Source organism: Varroa destructor, unplaced genomic scaffold (genome assembly GCF_002443255.2).
Source record: "Varroa destructor unplaced genomic scaffold, Vdes_3.0 BEIS01000004.1, whole genome shotgun sequence".
Lineage (NCBI taxonomy): Eukaryota > Metazoa > Arthropoda > Arachnida > Mesostigmata > Varroidae > Varroa > Varroa destructor.
The window spans coordinates 34,986,057-35,007,571 of NW_019211457.1; the positions used below are offsets into that span (position 1 = coordinate 34,986,057).

A 21,515-nucleotide genomic window follows, 5' to 3' on the forward strand; every position below is an offset into this window, starting at 1 on the left:
CTGCGACGTAGTTGGCTGACGACGTGCTATTTGTAAACATTACCCTGGCCTTAGATACATCTGCCACAAAATGGGTGGTCCGGTTCATCTCTAAGATTACTATGACTGTCAGCAGGCAGTAGATCCACCCTGACAGCGATTGGAAAGAAGTCGCTAGGTAAGACTAAGAAATGTGGCTTGAAACACGCTGACTAACCACTTAGGAAGAGGTGCTGTTGCGATGGCCGTGAATCGGGTCAGCTAGGTAATCCCTCGAGCTACTGGGCCGACCATTAAAAGCTAAAGGTTAGAAGGGAGAGAAAATACTTCATTATTCGAGGATAATCATTTAAACATTTTTGGATCATCACTACAATCCTCTGAAATGCATTGGCCCTTGACTCATGTAAGTGACGAACGTTTGTCCACGCTGTAGACTATGGGAGCTACCTCGTGGCTACCTCAGTGTTACACAATATGTGAAGACTTCTCAGGGGCTCGTCACCCTAGCGGAACAGTCGAGCTTTGTGTGGAGAGGAACATTCAAAAGGAGCGAAGGCCATACCCTACCGCAGGCAAACGAGAACCTAAGCTCTATCGGTAATCGTAACTGCAGGAGGTTTACAACAAAAAGTCATGTTCCATTTGCAAGTGTGTTTGAAAACATTGAATTAATGTGATCATGTAATGTACATGTACAGTTAATGGTCTGCAAACGAACCGCTCGATACCTAATTTTTTTTTATCTACCTAATTATAGACGTACTTAGAATACTCGTTTGAAAATAACCAATATTGCTTTCTGACACGATTTACCCCAATAGTTACTTAGGAACTCCAATTATACTAGAACGACTATTGATATACTATACAATAGCTCGCTTGACTAACTTGACATTTACACAGAATGTCAATGATGCCGGTGTTAATGCTATAGGAGCCCAGTTGTTACATTTCTCGTGTACGTTTTTCCTGTTCCGCAAACAACTACTACTTAATTTGTGGGCAAAAACATTGTATGAGTTACGCGTACATTCATTCCATCAGTCAGACATGCATGTTTGTGCACTTTCGACCTTGTATCAGCTACCACAGTGGCCATCGAATAGAATAAACCAGTCTACGGAGTACATTCTAAATTAGGTACTACATGGAAGTGATGGCCAGTACCACAAAGAAGTGTCCAAACAATTCTAAACATAAAATCTATGGTACCCTATTGCGGTTCCCTAGGAAATCTAGCAACCTGCTAAGTCTCTATTCTGCTTTCTTTTGTCGAACGTTGACCGCATTTTCGCTTGAGAATTTGCTCTTCACAAACTTTAGCTTCTGCCCACCTATTTGACCAGGTGTTCTAGCGGTAACACGCTAATCGCTTGTCGAACGATACTAGTACAGATTACATTGTTAATGTTAATAAGACATCAGTGCCAAATCCCTACTCTGCTTTTTTTATGTATCGGTAGGGTCCATCCGCAAGGGCATCCGAAAGCATTATCAAGGCTTTCTCTCAACGAGAAGAATCCATGAGAGATCCGTTTGGATGTTGTATGCTATTTGGATTTATCGCGATCCCCTAACGCTACGGCTCTTAAATGGTTGACATTGACATGTTCAAATTTTCCTTTTTCATTTTACGTATTATCGTCAATGACATGTCCGAACATGAAAGTTTTCCGCCGACTTTTTGACGGTTTCACTTGAAAAGTACTACAAGTGACCAATCAAAGCATATCGCTTGTTTAAAATGGTACAGATGAATAGGTCACTTTTATGAGCAGGTAAGTAACTTTAATAAGGGATTGCACCCAGCACCGATCAACGCTAATCTTCTCTTTAAATCGATAACGGAATAAACTTATCCTTTGGATCATTTGCTTTAGATGCAAACGCTTTCGGCAGCGCAAAGTTCCTATTTACCTAACGTCTTCATCTTTTGATCTAAAGATGCCGAATTGATCGTGAACTTATTTGAACCTTATAATCTGCTGTCGATAGTCTTCGGACTAAAAACCGGGAGCAACGCTAACATGATTCAGAATCTGTCCCTGCCGTTGCTACGTGCCTTCCTATTATGTGGCGCGTCTTCAGTGACAAGCTACCTTCACGATTGACGAACTACTAAACAAACGTAGCCCATAAAAACAGCTTTTCGTTTCTTTCCTGAGTACTTCACCACTCACTCACGTTGTTCTCTGATGGAATATACCTTCACCGTTATATTGCCTAGGCAAACGATAAGACGTTATTTTCTTTGCGCTGCTGCCTACCGTCGTTCTTATTGTTTTTGTTCATTACGTTGTTCTTAAGCGAACATATGTCTGCTAGTTGTGTCCGGTGTTTCCGCTCTTGCATCAACGAATATTTGCATAAAGTGCTACTTCTAATATGTCTCTATTGTAATAATGCGGTGTTCTATTCACCTTATTTTTTTTCTTCTTTTATTATAAGCAGTGTGCTCGTTACATGAAGATGCTTCGATACTGCTGAACGTGCTCCAGCCTCAATGTGGTCACACACGTGGTTTTTGTCGTTTTTATCGCCATCTGCACTCCTCGATCGCGGTGTACCGGTTCATGATACCTTACTCTTTAACCGTCTCGAGCCCTATGCTCGCACAGCTTCCGAGCAATATTTTCCTCTATCAGCACTAGTACTAGTGGCGCTAGCATCACTACAGCTTAATCATAGGTAATAAAACAAAGAAGAATCGTGATACACACCAATTGTGTGTCCCCAGTCACCGTTGGGCGTCGACCGCTCGCCGTAGGCCCGTCCACTCTAACGTAACACTGCTAGTGGTAGGACGTGCCTAAACGATTTCCCTGTTTGGGCTTTATCCTAAAAGGCGGAAGCTGACTAAAAGTACGCATGATGTTATAAATAATTATTGAACAGGTGAGTCTTGGCAGAACAACCGGCCAAAGGGGCAAGCGGCATTACCAGCGGAATCACAGATGTCGCCAGTTGCAGAAAATTCGAGATCTCGTGTCATCATAGTCTTCGTTATTTGATTTTTTTCTTATTTCCTTTCTGCCACCACGGTGAATGATCTTATTTAATCGTCCCAGTCACTTTCTTGTCTATAGCGGTCGCCTATTAAACGTCCAGTAAACCCTTGGCTCGGTCCTCGGCTTGGCGGTTTCCTTTTGTTTTACCTTTTGTTCTCTGGCACAGGGATTCACTGCGATTATCGCCCCCGTTACCTTCCTTGAATGAGCTGCCATGGCGCCACTACCGTTTTATGTTCTCCATACCATCTGTCACGCGTTTTTCCTGAGCGTTCCGTGTTGCGTATAAAATATATCGGCACGATATTATCTGAGGCTATTTTTACGATCAAAGTACGACGGGCGCACTGAGAAACTGCTACGAGACAGAGAAGGCATAACAAAGGCAAAGCGACTTCTAGCAACTACCAGGCTATAACAACAAGCTCATGCGGAAACAAGTCCCATTTCCTGGCTTCGCCTGGCAATCACCGCTACCAACGAGAACCTAGTTTAGATCAACGAGCAAACATCATCGACATTTGCACTCTCGCTAAGTGGATTCGGATATTGTCTGTCTATGCAGAGGGGCAAAGGACTTCGCTATGCTAAGAATGAAAGCATCAATCAATATCAGAGTTGTTCAATGTACGACGAGAAAGTTAAGCAATTTACCTAGACGCGTTCTTAAGTTATATTCATAGCAATAATCACACGCGACGAACTGTTCGAGCAGAAGATAGCTTCTGTAACTAAATGTTAGAAACGCTAGGTATATAAACTCGTCGATAGCGTTTAACAGCAAAAACTAAGTCGTTTGAGCTGATTGGCGTCTGAGTCATTAGAAAATATGCTACAATTAATGTATTGTATGGGTCGTAATATATGACGGTCGTCGTAATAAAAAGGTGCGACTTCTCTAAATCGATGGTCTCGGCTTCGATCTCCGCCGGAACTCAGCGATTTTTCAATAAATTTAAATACGTGAAATGAGCTCAACGTGTAGTTGCGTATAGGCTTAACGAACGACTTCCATTCAAATTTCTATTCGAGGTATAGTCAATACTAATTTCCGTCCTGCCACAGGTTTTATTGACCTTTCCGGGGCACCAGCGACGAGAAATTTCAGGTTTCACAGAAGACAAGTATGATAGGAAAATCTAACCGATTTTCGATTTAAAGCTTTTATTTCTGGCAGCCTTAACGCATCGGAGAAATCGCTCAAACTAGCGAAGTACTAACATTCGTTATAGCGTATTTCTATAACGCATGTGCCTTTACAAAGGGCTGTATTTTAATTGTGAGAAAATGGTACACGTCAGCATGACATCAGGGACTTTAATACTTATTTATGAGCCCATGAAGACCTTACGAAAAGACACTTTATCACATACACTTTATTGCTACATACATTACTGTATAATACAGTAATGTATGTAAAAATCTAGTAGTTTTACAAAGCGCGAAAAAAGCTAAATCGCTAAAACTCTGGAAAGCGGCATAGGTAACTGTGTGCAGCTCGTAAAAAACGAAAAGGGGTGCACCTTTGATATGCGCACTAATAGAGTAAATAGCAGCGTCGGCATCTCACATAAAAAAAAATGTTTCCCCATACGTAAAACACAAGATGGCCCTTAGGCTCGTATCTTTCTTTCTGGACAGCTCGAAGGGCATGGAGAGCCTCTGCCTTGACATCGCCTCTCGGCCGAGAGCGTCAGAAATGCAAAAGTAAAATTTCCACAGTATAAACGAATGCGCTCGAGAGTAGATGGCTGCGGAGCTTTTGCCAGTCCGCTGAGATGCAAATAAACATCCCTTTTGTCCTTAAGTGATTAACTAAGGAATAAAGTATTTCACATTTTGTGTCCTGTACACGTCTTCAAACCTGTTTTGCCTACCAACTCGCGACAAAGACCGTGTTCAATATATTATTCTTTAATAGTAGAGATATCTAACGTGCAAATTGGACTGTTGTTGTATAGCTTGCATATAGTATTAGACGGTCAAGTTATATAGTTGTTTATATGTTCTTGCATAAATTTGAGATTTTTCAGTATCATGTCCTGTTAGAGATATATTTATCGTTTCACTCGATGTGCCAGTGTCCTTTCAATGAAAGCTATTTTCAACGAAAAGAAGGTTATCGAGTTATATATGGTCTTTGGATTGACTTGACTTGCAAACCATGTCCGGGAGCGATTTGTGTCTGGACTAAGAAATCATAACCGCTCCGTAAGGTTCCTCCTTTTATCAGCCCTTAATAGCTGATAATAACGTCTTTTAACAAAGATATCCTTCGTGGACCTGAGGAAGCTATTCAGTTTGAATTATAGGGTCAACTCAAATAGCTCGCTTACGTAATCCATGTAGCTAAACACTTACGCCTATACGTAACTCTCCGCATTGAATTCCTTTGACGAATCTACTTCATACATATAGATGTGGACTTTCCTGAGCACTCGTATTAATATTATTGCTATTATTATTCGTATCACACTGATTTTCTGAGTAATGTCCTTGGCAATCATATGTAGAAATAAACACGGTAATGGCCCAAATATGCCCAAAGACGGAATGGGTTAAAAAGAAAAATATCTTGAACTATGTTGATTTACTACAAATAATGAAAACGAACTGACAACTCAAAGCTATATGTGGTTATTCCAGAAATACCATTTATATTTCGTAAATTAATCCTGTATTATATAATTGTGTTAGCTAACAATATATGTGCCCGATCGATGTACAATGACATTGTGATATTATCGTTGAAATGCAATGTACCTAATCCAACCATTAAGGCCCTTAGTGTATAACCTCGCAGAAGTGTTCAAGCATTAAAGCAACGTCTGATGATGACTGGCTCAGGATCCTGCTGTACGTATTCGTTCACCTGCTTAAACCTATTTATACTATGGGAACGCAAGCCGTACAACAGCCCAGTTATGTTATAGAGCAAGGTCTTCCATATCTGCTTCTTTTTACCCATCAAAGAGCGCAGCCTGGTGCCTGCTATAGACTGTTGAATTTTTGGGTTGGCCTTTTACTTGTCCCGGTTCGACATGAAACGACTGACTAAGCTGACTACTGCAGGCAACATCCGGTTCTTTAAGTTCGTTTACTATGGAAACAGATATTGACATTAGAAGCACAATCGTTCCAAGCGGAGATCACGTTGGTTGATTACTAATTGTTCGTTATCTACGCATTACGTTAATTATAGTCATGCTCTAATTTGCCCTATAGGTATGCACATATACATATACATATCCATAGTGGCGCTGGTATACATGACTGGCCCGACTGACGCAAAAGGGGTGAATTATAAGACCTGTTTGGGTATTTTAGCACCAATCGTTTGATACACTGTTGCGGATTTAGTCGTAAAAATATTTTACATTATTTTGGGAAGACAAGAAACCCCTGCGGCTCTAAGGATTTTAGCAACAGAATAATAGCGTTCATTAACTAAAAAAAAGGCCACTACCGCCAGCACATAGAAAAAGGGTATCTAAAACGACCTAATGTATCCAAAAGATGCATTGTTTGCGGTCATTGACATATGCTAACAGATCTATCGATGCGAAGATGTATGGAATACTCAGGCTTTCATACGGTTACCCGTTCTCTATGTTATATTCTTTATTTACCTTCTGAACGTAAGCACGTAGGAGATACGCGCACAGCAAGCACCACCACATCGAGTCTATTGTGGAGACTATTTTCTCTATGCCTATAGCGACCTTCGAGACTCAAAAGAAAAGAAATAACCTCGAACAGAGAATTTGAGAATCTGAGGAGTAAGCACGAAGCACTAGGGAGACGGCAGCACCTTTCATGGCCAGAGCAAGTGTTGCCTACGCCGGCTGCAGCTAAAATGACGTTCGGCTGGGAATAAGAACGGTGTTTTCCTAACCAATACCGCATCAAGTATTCGGAAGATTGTCGTGCATGGATCGAAATCAAAATGGAAGCTAGGATCGCTTGCAAATATGCTAGTAGTCGTGTGCGTGGGAGCATCTGCAGGCATAAAGAAAGTCGCGGGGAGCTATCGTCGCGTCGATCCATGTGGGGACACGGAGGTGGCGACACATGTTCAATACTAACAGCAGCTGCTGCTCCTGTTGTTACTGCTACAAAGGTAAAGGAGGTTGTTCCTCAGCGATAAGCGAAACTAGGTAAAGCGGCCTGCAACGGCGAACCCTTCCCGCCGCTGAGCATTGATTACCAGCGACTGGATTATAGCGATAGGCTGTTTTGTAAAGACTGATCGCAGAGAGGCTGTTAGATCAGTTAAACACTTTCGACATTTTGGCACGTACCGTAGCCATGCTGTTAGCACCCGCAGCCTGAGATCACACCAGCATCAAAATGCTAGGGGCATCATTTACAAATCCGACGTCTCATGGGGAAGCGGATGTAGCAAGCATATGCAAGTAAGTGAAGCAAGCGAAATCAGCCGCCTATGCCGTCTGAAGAGTGCACGAGGTTCTCAAGGCGAAGTACGAGACTCTGGAGACGATTTTTTGCATTTTCCAGGCCTGTCCAATGAGTTAAATTTCTGGCAGATGAAACACGGCAGAGCTATGATTCAGCAGCCAGTTGATTAAGATTAAGTTGCCTGTTACGAATTGGTACGTAATTATATAACATGTGATTAACGTGATACTGGATTACATCACGGGCAAATAGGAAAAGATGGCTACCACATACTCGGCTATCAAAAACATTTTACCTAGCTGAAGAGCAGAGTGCAAAATATAACAATAGACGCACGGTTTATAGCAGTGTCTATGCCAGTTATTCACTCCTTGTCTACCGAAACGCCATGGTGGAATTGAGTAATTTGTCACAGCTGAGATCGGGGGGACTCCCAAAGAGGGCTGCTAGCGTCAGTCGTCGGTAACATCAAGCTACTTGAGACTCCATTCTAAGAATTAGAATTCCAAGGAACTACCGGCATCAAACAACTCAGCAGAACCCAACACTGAATCGTATTAAATATGTGTCAAACGAATCGAACCCCATGATAAACAGTAGTCTGTGCTGTCATGACAGGCTCCGCATTTTATTTTCTATTTAGCTGAGTGACGTAGGCTTCACTTATATGTCTGTCCTTCCAGTTCCTCACAGGCTATAAAACATTACAACCTTATCATTGATCTCTTGGAAGACCATTCTATTTAAAATATAAGCTTGCAGTAAAAAAAAATACCATAAGTAAGCGTGACAAAGCTTAGCTCGTGGTACAAAATTCAGTTCTGAAATTCAAGCATATATACAATTCCTATGCGTAACAGGTTGAAAATGTTCGCTATTGGGTTAAATCTGGAGTGATAACATTGAATTGGTGTTTTGTAGCCCAAGATGTAAGAATATAAAAAAGAGGTGTATGAAGTGGGCAGCAGATTGATCTAGGAGTAACACATGAGGTCGACTGGCGCGAGAGGGTGCGCAACGCGTCCATGAGCTTCCAGCTCTTTATTAAGATGATGGCAAAACTCCGAAACTTCTAAGAGGATTATGATACGAAGCCGATGATGTACTCATATGTATACACTTGATGAACACTTGCTTATTCCCGAACATGTGCAACATATTCTAGTACGATTACTTCTGCTCATCACTATTACTACTATTACTCACCAGCCGCTTGCGAGCTCTCTAGTATTTGCGTTTTATAATGGAGTCGAGCTGGGGTATCCAAAATAGTTCCGTCCTCGGAGGCTAATCGAAAAAAAAAACAAAGGCAAAAATAAACCTACTTGAAATGAAATTTGCGAAGAGGGCAGAATCGATTTTTCCGGGAGTCCTGCCTGGACAGACATATATATGTATCTGTAATTACGTAAAATTTCTTACCATTTGACGGTTATAGAGATCGATCAGAGCTAGTTGTTTCCTAAATAAAGTAAATGGCATTTTGATGAAACTCGGTGTTCGCTGGTTAGATAACAGCAATAGCGTGTGACAAAGCCAGGCGAATCTTATTAGAAAACTTTCAGACTGGTGCAGAACAGACGTTACAAATGATCAAACCGAATAGGACAAAATGTCCTCAGGAGAAAAGGCATCGTCAATCGCCAACAGTCAGACATACGTCATGCAACAGTTAAATATTTCTAAGCCAAATTCGATTCTTTCATTCCAAACAAAGTAACTAGTTATCAAACGAACAAGTTACAGGCGTAATAGCGGCCACGCCTCCTTCCAACCCGTCTGCCTCTGTAGTTAGGACTTTTTTTTTTACAAATACTAAGACTTATGAGAAAAAGGGACAAATGCAATAAATATAGTGCAGTCTTAACTCATGAACTTGTAAATGACGTTTTCTGTTTCCACGATCCATCCAGGAGTGGAGTATATTATTCTGCCCAAACCTCAGACGAACGCAAGATAAGCTGGCTTGGCCTCATCACGTTCTCGTCAAACATATATTTCGTCTATCTGCAGGGGATGCTGAAAGACTCCATGCTAACCTAACTTGAACCTACGAACCCTGTCCCATGGCAACTACCAGAAAATGACCACACGAAACTAGGGGCTTCCACTGCCTAACCCGGTACTGGTAGACTTGCTAATGCTTTTAGAGTTGCTTTTCTGCTGCCGCCATCATTGATGTTTCTGTTTAGGGACGGCCCTGCCGATTTTATGTATGCACACGTCTATATACAACATGGTGTACATGTTCATACACATATTTCCGAAGAACACGCCTGTCGCAGATCCCTGCTACTGGTATTCTTTACAATTTGGTGAAAGCAAGTAATGCGAACGAAGTGAAACGGTCTGTGAGAATAAAGAATTATAAAATATTTTTAAAAAAATGTATACGCTGTAATTAAATCGAATCATCCTTTGCTACAATATAATGATACTTACTTGAATTTACTGGAAAAATCTATTTTATCACGAATGCGGAAGGACTTTGGTGCCAACAAGAGAAAGCGCCTGCACACTATCATTGCGATGTGAGGGCATATCTTATTGAAAATTTTTCAAACAGATAGCTCGAACGAAAAGTTCCAAAAGAATACCCGGCCCGTTACCTAGACCGAACGCCAATGGACCTGCGATATCTTTCAAAGATAAAATTAGTGCTACAGTAGCACTTTGAATACTTGTTGAAGTTGGTGATTCAACAGGCCACTAAAACAGAAGCTATTTTGAGTAGCTGCCCTTAGATATTAACTGTACATGAATAAAATATGAAGTTGTACTCCTTCCCACTGTATATTTAGACGTTTTGAAACATTTTATATATTAAAATACGGGCTTACAATAAAACGCGCGAGAAGAAGAGGGAAATTCGGTATCACCGTTGCCTTGCTTGTTGTACCGCGATGGCATTGCCTTATGCTAGGTCTACGTGAATAATTTTCTGTTCTTCATGGCAAACACATATTAACTGAAGTATTCTTCCTAGCAGTACTCTCCGCCAACCACAAACCGTCGGATGCTGTCAACGTTGCCGATCCTGTCGTGTTTTTCGCTTTTTAGTTTCTCTATGCAACTAGTATTGAAGATATCGATACATGTAGGAGGTAGAAAGAAGATCCTCTATGGATGGTCTGACCGTTTCTATTGCTCTAAACTTTTGCTAACGTAGAAATGGTCCTAAAGGGGCGGACGAAACAGTTCGGCAGCAGTCAACACAGGGTTCACATAACTGATCTGAGTGTCGAAACGGCGCATATCGGCTCAACAGAAGAAAAGCCGCCGTGAACAAACATCAGTGCATCAGTAGCACGCTTTGCCCTATACAAACCGATAGTGTAGAAAGAACTAGGGGGAAGGCTGGATAGAATCTCATATTATATCTCGATGTGATCGCTGTTGCTAACGCGGTCGGTGTGTGTATAAACACACTATCGGTGCTATTGCATTTGCTGTTGGCGATAATGGTGGGGGCATCTTTTGTTTTTCTTGTAACGCAACTACAACTGCGTCTTCCCCGACTGTTTCGGATGTATCCATCGCTGATGAAACGACGGGAATCGCCTTGGATTTCAAAACAAAGCGAAATATGGCCAAGGGAATGGTATCACACCTCGGAATGATTTGAACGGCCGAGGGCGGGACGGGGAATCATCTACTATAGCATCGGCAGAGTTGGTCGAAGTGAAACGCGTGGGAAGACAACCGACAAAGTGGGGCAAGATGGGGTTATGCAGATTTAGCTGATAACGTCAACATCAAAAAAAAAAGTCTATTTCGATGGCTTTAGTGTCTAAATGCCGCTGATACTATTGCTGGGAAGTGAGAATAAGATCGAAAAAGCGTTCCTTCAGCTTTGCCCTAGAGTTTTAATTACCGGTGAAAAGAACGCTACTTAATAACAGGTATGATAAAGGTTACGGACATACAAAATGATATTGTTGATAGTAGCGTCTACCTTATCAGCAATTCGGGGTAACTTTTGCGTAAAAGATATCGGTAGGATTGGCGATTGGTATTGCTGTTGGCTAGTAATGAGGTAGGCAACATAGGAAACTCTAATGAACGTAACAGACCCTTGTCCTATGTTTTTCGCCTGAAAGGTTGCTATATATAGCAACTCTAGACAGATTACCGAAACTGCAGTATGCCTTAGCAGTGCTAAAACGGTGGTATCGGCCACAAGCAGCTTGGCCTAATTAGAGGGAACAAAAAATCAGTGATAAGAAATTGGATCAAAGACAAAATCCCGATAAATCCAAAGCTGACAGACTTCAACGTTATGAACAAGTGGTATTGTTGTGGTTCGGAATATTTTGTTCCAGGTGATAAGACGCAGGAAACATATAGGCAACGTCTAATATCCTCGGGGATGATGCGTTTTCCCGGTAAACATTATGAAAAGCATTGTGTTTGAATCCGGGTGCAGACACACCCCGTTTTATGCTGGCGAGAGTCAGCCGTCCAATGTAATGCCTGACGGCTTGAACACTATACGTGGATCACAAAAAAGAGACAGCATGAGATAGAAGCTTAGCATAGAAGCTTCAGCTACCTAGTGTGAAATGCATAGTACATGAAAATAGGAAAAACGGGATCATTCTAGATGCTTTGGCGTACCACAATTAACTAGGAGAATGTTCATAGAAACACATACCCTCTTTAGTTGGTTGGGGCAATTTCCTTTGAAAAATAATAATATTTGCTAGTCTGCGCGCTGAAATACAAGATATACTAAAGGTCGATGTTCCGTCTAACTCTGATGAACACCTCAATTTCTCTACATAAATAGGCATATACATATACACATAGCATCCATATCGAGACGCGTTCGGACACCGAAGAAGAAACCTTTCCTTCTGTTGTTTCAATCTGACGATGTTCAGTGCCATATGTGATAGGCGCTGCGAGCATTGCGGGCTATTGCGTCATGCCTTGTTTCCGAGCTCTAGGCTATCATCATTTGGTCACTTGGCGTTGTATCAAGAAGGCGAAAAAACGAGTAAGATAAAGAGCCTGAAATATATAGGGTAAGTGCGAGTGAGCGACGAGGTCTGTCCAGTCAAGTACAGCTGATCGCTTTCCCCTTGGAGCTGGACGTATCTATCTGATACGGCTAGCCATCTCAATCACGCCACTGTGAAGCGGTTGCCGCACCTGGTCTGGTCCTCGACACTCGTTATCGGCCTTTTGCCAACTATCATTTCTGCCACTATCCACAGATTCATCCTGTACTGCTTTATTCAGGCTGTCCTCTGGCAACTGTGCTTTGGGAGTTCGCAGAGTCCCACCTCGTCTTTCCATAAGCAAGCAATGGCTCGTTAACATATACAAGTGGAAATATTCAGCTACAGTGTATACTAACTCATTTAAAAATGAACTAGTGAATCGTCATCTACTACTAACGATCAGCGGGAGCCTATTTGATGGACGAGCATATATATAGCAAGAAAGATAGTATGAAACTGAACGATCCTCCGGCCACAAAGAGCGGTCAAAGATTTAAAAAATACGGAATGTTCGATGCGCTGGGGTACAACGTAACGGAAGTGGAACATCCCAACCAACGTATATATTATAATAGAAAAAGTGAAATGAAAAAAGAAAAAAATAAACTTTTGGTTATAAGAACAAAAAACAGCTTGATAGTTTGAGAATTTTTAAGGTAAAACAAACATGTGTATATATTATCGTTTACAGACTATATCTGTCAAGATACTTTTGCTGCACTCTGTGTATTGGGTTTGTCCGGATGATCCCATCTTCTATTCTACGCTACCGGTGTTGGCCACGAAGGGAGTTATGGTATAGAGAAGCAAACGGTCATCTTACAATACCGATCAGATATGAACAGGACGATCTATCTGAGTCAATTTTTCAATGATTAAGTCGCGTTCCTCAATGAGAGGCCCAATAGACATCATAAGAAAAAATCTAGGTTGCCTATACATCACCTGGAGACGCGCGTAAAGACATCCTAGACGGTGTACGTAGTTTACGCTGATTGAAATAGAAGCTAATTAGATGCCTTTGACTTTATCTCCTATTCTTAAATTGCGAACGACAGGCAGTCTAAGCGCGAGGTCAGGAAGACCTGTGGCAAGGCACAACGTTTGATCGGTGACGCGGGAATATTTTCGTATAATGGAGCATTCACACAATATGGGTATATATGTCTATTGAGCTTTATTTTTTCGGTAATTAAAACCTAAATGAGAAACTTATCTTTTGATATCGCAAGTATAAAACGCGGGGCACTATCGCAGGCGACTATTGAAAAGCTTCAAAGATCTCTGCTTGAGATTTCACGTTTATCTAGTTTGTACGAAGCGATACTGCCCACTTAGCTTCATTCAGTTTTAATGGTTAGCTTCTTTTAGATAACATATCAACCATTAAGGCAAATTTAATGGTAAGCTCAATTCGTAATTTCATACATTATTAAAGTATTCATTGTCTTCTTACAAACCGCATATAGAGAAAAAAAAAAGCTCATATAGAGAAAAAAAGCAGAAAACAAAAAAGCAATAGTCTTGCGCTAAATTTTAATAGAATAAACATATAACAACATCCTATCCAATAGGCTGAAAGAAAAATACTTAGGTAGTATTATTAGTTGTTTCTTTTTGCTGGCAAGTGGCATTTTGTATTGGCACCTAATGGAAGAGGAAAGTACATTCGAACAGGCTCGGTCGGCGCTGGTGGCAAAGTGGCGTGTAACGCAGATATCATAAAATTAGCCTCTACTAGTGGCAATGTTTGCCTAAGAGGTAATAGATAGAGATAAAAATGTATTATACGAAGACGTGTAAATAATGGTTCATAAATAATTTGGGCTCACATAGATTATTCGAGTATAAGGTTCAATCCCATTTTTTTTTTCACTTTCCAGGACGTCCCGTGCCGTCTATACCGCCCCTACGACCCGCATAATTAAATAGAACAAGACTCCGTGACACGAGGGACCGAACGACGGGGCGGAGATTAATGCTTTATTAGCCCCTTAGTTTGCTTGTTGCGAGAGGCGTCACAGGCAGGGCAGATGTCCTGTGTTGTGTGGTATCGTATTGGATACAGATAAAGAAACAAAGTGAAATGGCGTTCTAACGTTCTAAATATTCGAATCTAGTTCTTTAGTCACTTAGCTAAATACGAGTAAGAAATTGGACGGGTGCGTTCATTGAATCTCTGATTCAAATAAGTCAGTTGAGTCAAGGGTTAACGTACTGCACAACAATAATTGAGCTTGAGCCTACATTCGTTCGGACTCAAGCTTTCCTCAAAGGCAAAACAAAATCAAAAAGCCCATAAACTCATAGTAAAGCATCAAAATTACGAGCGATTAATGGCTATCTGATTGCAACATTAGCTCAGTTTCTGATATCGCTACGTGCCCTGTGTATCCTCATCTAAAACTTATTATCAGATGTTCCCGTTACGCAAAAATGCATTGAGACACAGTTAAGCCCTGCTCTAGCTCTGGCATAAAGTATTCACAATATCCATTAGAACGCCGGATCAAGCCGTTTTCGAAGAATGGTGACGGTATTTTTATTTGGCATTCATTTGCATTAAAAAAATCCAGAAGCGGGAAACTGTTGTCCTTCCAAGCGACGCTTCCAGGGAACCGGTGTTGCTTGTTTATTCGAAGGTTAGCAGCAGTCGCACTCGTTGTATTCCCGAATCAACTGACAGGCGAAATTCGAGTTACCCACTGAACCTCCTGCCGACAAACAACCTTCTACCTCATTTGGGTGGCCACAGCATAGGCCCAAGCCAGATTTTGATTCTATAGCTGCTTCTGCGTCCTATCCTGTATGCAAAAGGAACAGCTAAAGTCCATTTACATACACAGGTACAACGGCCTGTGTTGATCAACGTTTCGACGGCGGGCTCAGCAACATGCACTGCCATCGTCATGACAATCGACGTTCCTTTCTAGTTCGTTATTCCCGTTGTGTCTGGCTGATCATGTTTGAGACGGGTGGAATAATACGCACAGAAATTCGTGTATAGAGTGACAGGTTGACAGGCAGGCATCGATTTTGCTTTTGGAAAAAAACAGCCATATAAAATAGCTGGTAAAAAGATCGTTTTGGCGATATGACGCTGCGGTAGTTTTGCGACACCAGTGAGCCGGGCTGTAAAGTGCAGTAGCATTGTTGAATACTACAGGACTGCCTGTTTTTCTGAACATGTTGTAAGCTATCTTTACTAATAATATTTTCAGGCAGACTGTTCAAAAGTGGGCTTGCTTATTTCTGTATTGCGCTGAATGGGCTACGACGGGACTTCTTCACCGAGACATCAACCAATGATCTTGTCTTTTTGGTGACTTCAGAGATCAGTACGCCATAATGGATCAGAAAAGTCAATAGTGCCATTACGTGAAAAATGGAAATCATTGTAGAACTTACCTGATGATTCTAATCTATAACATTATTTAAAAATATCGCTATAATATAGATTTCAAATATTTATGCTATATTAGCTTTAGGTCCAGACTTGATGATATACCTTCATTTTATTATACGTTGAGACAGCGATTATACGCACAGGCATTTCCGAGTTTCAATTTAGTATCGACACTTATGCGGCTGCTAACGCAATTTACTAATAACTAAAAGTTATTCTGGAACAGTCACGGCGTTCCATATTGCGTAATTTCCTTTTATAGGTCTACCATATCTAGCGTTCCATTCTGTACTGTCTTCGTGCTGATTTTCTAGCATAGTCGTATTTGAAAAACATTATTTTTACAAATAGCCTAGGTTTACTTTCATGTAAATTTCGTGCTTCCTGCGATTTATGATTACGTTTGGTCGGCACCGAGAATACAAGTTATGAATCCCCATTGGTGACACCCCTTCTCATTGAGATCTTAAATATCTACGATCACTATGACCCGATCTGTCCTTAGCCGGCGAAACGGTTATGCCAGGGCAGATATTAAAAATATGGTCCACTATACAAACTTTGTGATTTTAACCCTGTCGAAGCCTATTCGTTGGGCCAGTTTTTTCCTGCCTACGTCTAGCCTCGGCGGATGTTTTGTTGTGCTTCGTAATTTGTATAGCGATAACAGTTGCAGCAGCATAAGCGCTACAGCCTTATATGCTTTACGCTCACGTTATAGTAGGAGATCGGCGGCGCCACCGATAGCGAGACTTTGGATATTCGTGGTGGTAGCGAGTACCTTCGCTTTATTTTCAGCTTTCGTAAGAGTGGTTGTCTGGCATATTGGAGCGGCCGCCTGGAACAGCTTTTAATTTGTTCCCATGGGGATTAGGGTTTGATTAAAATGAAGGCTAGGGGGAATAGGATGCGGTGGCAGGCAAACTGGCCATAGTTAGTGGAGGGTTAGCAAAAAAGCGGTGTTGTTGCTGGCATTGTCACTCTATAGTCAAAAGCAGCGGGGCTCCATGAGAAGAGGCATACAAGAGTGCGTAAGAAACTCATAGTTTTAGCTTAGTCGTCGGTAGGTGGCTACGACCTCGGTCGAGGTCCTTTTCAACTTCAACAACAAAAGTAGGTACTTTTCTACTTCGAAGCACTAATATTTCCTTAGATGAAGATAAGCACGCGTAATTGCCTAGGACATATGTAGCTAGTCAATTATCCATGTAGTTTAAAAGTAAGATATTTTTCTCAGCGAGGATAAGCCGTTAATAAACACGTACCTAAACAGTTGAATAGCTGATAATTGTGTATCAATTCCAAGGGGCATGTAACGGGCATTATTTTACCTTGTCTCGTCGCTTTTGCAGGGATTCTAGTCTTGTACAACAAGTAAAGCAGAAATTAAGCAAAGAGTAAGTGAAATAAAGCTAGGCGCACAGACGACTATCTACCCGCACGCATGCGCAGATACACAATTTAATTTGACGTTACAAAAATTGATATAATATTTTTTCTGTATTCGTTTTTATAAAATGTTTTAATAAAACTAACTTCCACATTTATATATCACGATTGTGGTAACAGCCATTGATCTGTCGTGCGGCGTACACTATACGATACCTTCGTTTCGGTAGAAGTACGTTGTTACACAAACCATATTGAAGTATTCACCTACTCAGATAGAGTTTATACAACTACTGACATTGATTTATATGGCTGTTAAGCAACCCTATGCGTTTTGGCAGGCAAAGACTTTTGCTCCTATAACCATGTAATTCTATTACTATTTCTGTTGGAGCCAATGTCTTCGGTACATCGCAAATGAGCAAACGATCTTTCCACCTTTTGCCTTAAACATAGAAGCTTTGCAATTTTTGCCCACTGGCGACAAATCGAACCAAAACTTTGTATTACCAAGTTGTAGTATGAAATATTTCTAATTGCGTAGGACCAATGAGTTCTGTGGTCCTATCTGTACAGTGGACCCTACTAAGCATACGCATCTTGCTTCAGCTTGTCCGCTCTCTTGCCTCGTCTTTCTTAGCTCCTCGCCGTTGAAACATTTTACGGCCATTTCCCCATATCGCTGTTCTTCGTAACGTCCAGCCGTGTCTCCATGTGACTTCCCGAAGTAGCCGCTCCTACACACCGGCCACAGTCAATAGATAGATCGATCCAGCTGTAGATGTTGGATCCAAGCTGCGCAGTTCAAAGTCGACGGTAGCAATGATCACGTAGAAGTGAGACAACAGCGTCCGTGCTTCACTTGGCTTAAACCCAGTTCCTGACGCGGGATGCCTCTATATCTAGGGCGGATGCCTAAGACTGATATAATTTACTGATCTAAAAAGGGCCAACATAAATAAGGAGAGTGGGACAAGAAGGATATATTTACTACTGATCTAAATGGGAGTTAAGTATAAATTAGTAGTTGGAGGCAGTAAGAAAGAATGAGCAAATATGCAAATGATGGGCCCAGTTGTTTTCAATAAGTTGAATGAAAAAATCCTCTATTGCGGAGATTTATTATCGAAATATATATGCTTAGGATCAGATCAGCGTGCAAATGTTCATGGATCTGACATAGCAGACAAAATCGGCTAATAGTAACTACCCTATGCATATACTTCTATGCCCTCAAACGCATCAACTGTTTTCCTTGTACATCAATTCAAGGATCTATAAGGTCCAAAAATGAACATACTCATACTTCGCAACAGACAACTCGTAGAAGCTCTTCAATTTGTATATCGATATTTTTATACTCGCAATGGACGGCCATAGTGTACTCCAACAATCCTTGCCATGAGTACGTTCGAAGCACGCTAGTAGGCTTGTTCTATAGCAAAAAGCAATATGTACATTTATGTAAGAGACCAATAAATTTATTTGTAAAACTTTATGATCAGACTACGAAAATCTACCGCAGCGTAGCAACCTACTTTCATTCGAACTCTCCCCGCCGATCATGAGATACGTAGTTACAGTTATTACTTATCTGGTATTTTGTACAGACACACAAGCGCTTAATTCTTCTAATCTGAAAGACCTCTAGAAACATATAAGCTTTCTAAATATTGTGCATCATGAAAAACGGTAACTTGCAAAGCGTAACAAGCCTGAGCTTTTGCAATGGTAGATCGTGTTTTTGTTTTCTCTCTCGGTCTTTTCGGGTGCCGACATCTTGCGAATTAGGGACAAAATTTGTGTGGCACTGCATTCGCCTGACAAGAGCGTTCTGTTGCAATCTGTTCATCCTCCTTTTTTTCGAGAAAGTTTCAGCCATTATTGCCTAGTGTTGCTGATTTCACTGCTGCTCGGTTTTATACCTCCTTATCTCATGGTACACAGCTGGCGGGTTTAACTACGGTAACAGGTATCGTTATGAGAGACCCGTGCGCTACTCGCGATCGTTTACCGGGAATGTTGATCACTCTTGGTTTTTCAAGCACAATAACCTACATCCCACGCTCTGGCTGTACACCTTAGCTACGAGATGTGCACAGTTTTGCCACTGGTACCCCTGTCTCCGCGTTACTCCAGTGTCATTCGTGTCTTCTTCTCTTCGCGGGCTCTCAACTATGCCTACCTGAATGTATGCATGCATGCATCCGACCTTTTCCTGCCAAATCTAGTCGCTTCGTTGAAAAACTTGCTCTTCATCTTGACTGAACTACTTTTGCTTTTTTTATACACACGACCAGCTGCTGCTTGCTCTCCGTTGGCGCTCACACTACGCCACTCCCTTCATAACCTCTTAGCGTTCATTTCTAGGGGCAAAGGCATCTGTCAACACCTTTCAGACTACCCCAGGCGTTTCCTCTTCCTATGCTCATGGTTAGCGCGAGCTGTTCCACCAATTTTCAATTTTGTTGCAGCTCGCTGCAAACGACTGCGTAGGCATTGGCGGTTACTGGCAGCAAAACTCCTCTTTTCTGGTAGATTTTACTGGCTCCCTTCAGCATCTTTTTGGCGTCTCGTCCGTACAGTGCCCGTAGTGCTACTGCAACAGATGGCAGCAGATATTATCCGGGAGCTGAAGTTCAATTAATTTGTTCGCAATGGACATCTATTTTCGCCGTGTGCATAATTGCCATTGCTGTTAGTATTTTTTGTTCTGTTTAAGCCTTAAGCCCAATCTAAATGCTTCAATAAAGCTTTAATAGCGTATAGAACGGTTTTCTCGAACGTGATTATATCAGCAAAAGCTACACGATCACAACAAAAGCACAAACGTAGCACATTTGCGCATTGGCGGTCTTAACCACTTGTGGTTGGCAACATGGGCAAGGAAAACGAGAGAAAGAAGGTGGGGGAGAGGTAACGAAGAGAAAGCGATACGTGTGTAGAGAGCGTGCTGCAGCCTGCGACCGCTACCTAGCAAGGTATCGGCAATCACTAGAAATAGCATAGACCTATATTGCATAGCAAAATGAATTGATACGGACGTACAAAGCGTCGGCGGCGGAATCCAGCCAAGCAGGGATATCCGAAACTCCGTTAAATGTAGATAGATTCACAAGATGCAAGTTTTGTTTTGTTCCGAGGTCGAGGACATTTATCGCTTGCGATAGATACAGTATTCATTCAATATCTGTGTTTGTAATTCGTTTCGATAATGAACGAACTCCCCGGTGAATGCATTATGATAATCCGTCGAGCATTTACCCCGTCGGGTTTGTTCCTTTGTAATGGAACTCGAATAATCATCATAGAATGAGATATTACAGCGGATTGATGACTAACAGCAGTAAAAACAAAAACAAAAAAAAACGAGACCCAAAAGTCATCCACTGATTTCAAACCATCTGCATTATATTGGGTAACTGTAACACATGTATTTACGTCAATGCCGTAACCAAAATATTCACTGATGACACATTAACTAAGAGTAATATTAATGAGAAACTACGAATTCTTCACGTATTCACCTAAATCGATCACGAAATATAAAATAATGGTTATATTATATGTATAGTTGAGGCAACCCAGCTAGGTTTGTGTACATTAACGAAGGACCTAGAGCAAATTTAGACCTTTAGCGCTGCGAAACACAATAAACGTTTCAAAGAAGTTTTGTATATTACTTAGGCTAATGTTTCCAGCCATGACCATGGCATCTGTTTTTTGCCATTACGGAAAAAGCCATGAAAAACGCATATCGACAAAGCGTCACGTCTGCGTCAATACAAAACTAACTACTTCTCCGTATCGATGGCACGCTTCGTTTATACGCTCGTCCCTTCGTCCCTAAATATCTATGTAGAAATTGAAACGTCACAATTATCATGAAGAACTAGCCTACTGCGACCAGATGCGATTCTGAACACTTACTTACGTTGTGTTACATTACACGGCAAAGTTTATATCTACATGATTGCCAGCCTTGGTCTTCGACGCCCGCAGAACGCATCGCTGATAACGAGACTTGAGGCTAATTGATCAAACCGAATATGGGCCCTATGATTACAGACCCGAGCAATCGACGTGAAGCATATTGTTGTCCATCTCCTTTGGTTTTATTTAAGGGTGGAACGGTTACACACCCATATACACGCATACATATTCGCAGACGTACATCGAAGCGCATCACGACGACGTATTATAAAACTGCTTTCAATGACTCTGCTGAAGGATCGCCATATTCTAAGTGTGTGTGTGTGTATCGGCTGAGTTCCTTTCTCTTTGCAACAATCTTTTTGCAGTTGT

At 41.5% G+C, this 21,515-nt stretch overlaps 1 protein-coding gene and 1 long non-coding RNA gene across 13 annotated transcripts in view; one reads left to right on the plus strand and one right to left on the minus strand.

The window, feature by feature from the left end:
- Positions 1–21,509, minus strand: part of LOC147756123 (uncharacterized) — a 67,659-nt gene extending 46,150 nt beyond the window's left edge. For 2 of the 10 annotated variants that reach the window (XM_086986583.1, XM_086986582.1), the window contains exons 1-2: positions 21,145–21,502; positions 8,616–8,696 (exon numbers count right to left, since the gene is read on the minus strand). The gene's annotated coding sequence lies outside the window, so the exon portion shown is untranslated. Of the gene's footprint in view, positions 1–8,615; positions 8,697–21,140 lie in introns of all 10 variants that reach the window. The other 8 variants (XR_015326076.1, XM_086986573.1, XM_086986575.1 and 5 more) reach the window with 8 other exon arrangements.
- Positions 19–10,203, plus strand: LOC147756124 (uncharacterized). 3 transcript variants are annotated; one of them, XR_015326080.1, is made up of 2 exons: positions 19–157; positions 3,157–4,847. It is a non-coding gene; the product is annotated as an uncharacterized LOC147756124 (long non-coding RNA). The 3 variants fall into 3 exon arrangements; XR_015326079.1 differs by lacking the exon at positions 3,157–4,847 and adding an exon at positions 9,323–10,203 and having other exon boundaries at positions 20–157; XR_015326078.1 differs by lacking the exons at positions 19–157; positions 3,157–4,847 and adding exons at positions 419–579; positions 9,323–10,203.
- Positions 21,510–21,515: the final 6 nt, after the last annotated feature.